We start from the raw sequence: 911 nt of genomic DNA on the forward strand, positions 1-911 counted from the left end.
TGCTGTGTTCCCTCTCCCTCCTAATGCTGCCTGCCTTGCTGTGTTCCTCTCCCTCCTGATACTGCCTGCCTTGCTGTGTTCCCTCTCCCTCCTGATGCTGCCTGCCTTGCTGTGTTCCTCTCCCTCCTGATACTGCCTGCCTTGCTGTGTTCCCTCTCCCTCCTGATACTGCCTGCCTTGCTGTGTTCCTCTCTTTCCTGATGCTGCCTGCCTTGCTGTGTTTCCCCTCCCTCCTGTTGTTGGCTGCCTTGCTGTGTTCCCTCTCCCTCCTGATGCTGCCTGCCTTGCTGTGTTCCTCTCCCTCCTGATACTGCCTGCCTTGCTGTGTTCCCTCTCCCTCCTGATGCTGCCTGCCTTGCTGTGTTCCCTCTCCCTCCTGATGCAGCCTGCCTTGCTGTGTTCCTCTCCCTCCTGATACTGCCTGCCTTGCTGTGTTCCCTCTCCCTCCTGATACTGCCTGCCTTGCTGTGTTCCTCTCTCTCCTGATGCTGCCTGCCTTGCTGTGTTCCCCCTCCCTCCTGATGCTGCCTGCCTTGCTTTGTTCCTCCGATTCCTGATGCTTCCTGCCTTGCTGTGTTCCCTCTCCCTCCTGATGCTGCCTGCCTTGCTGTGTCCCTCTCTCTCCTGATGCACCTGCCTTGCTGTGTTCCCCCTCCCTCCTGATGCTGCCTGCCTTGCTGTGTTCCCTCTCTCTCCAGATGCTGCCTGCCTTGCTGTGTTCCTCTCCCTCCTGATGTTGCCTGCATTGCTTTGTTCCTCCCCCTCCAGATGCTGCCTGCCTTGCTGTGTTCCCCCTCCCTCTTGATGCTGCCTGCCTTGCTGTGTTCCCTCTCCCTCCTGATGCTGCCTGCCTTGCTGTGTTCCCTCTCCCTCCTGATGCTGCCTGCCTTGCTGTGTTCCCTCTCCCTCCA

The sequence above is a fragment of the Chiloscyllium plagiosum genome, unplaced genomic scaffold (genome assembly GCF_037043375.1).
Source record: "Chiloscyllium plagiosum isolate Xiang-an unplaced genomic scaffold, Cpla_swu_hap1 HiC_scaffold_10, whole genome shotgun sequence".
Taxonomy (NCBI): domain Eukaryota; kingdom Metazoa; phylum Chordata; class Chondrichthyes; order Orectolobiformes; family Hemiscylliidae; genus Chiloscyllium; species Chiloscyllium plagiosum.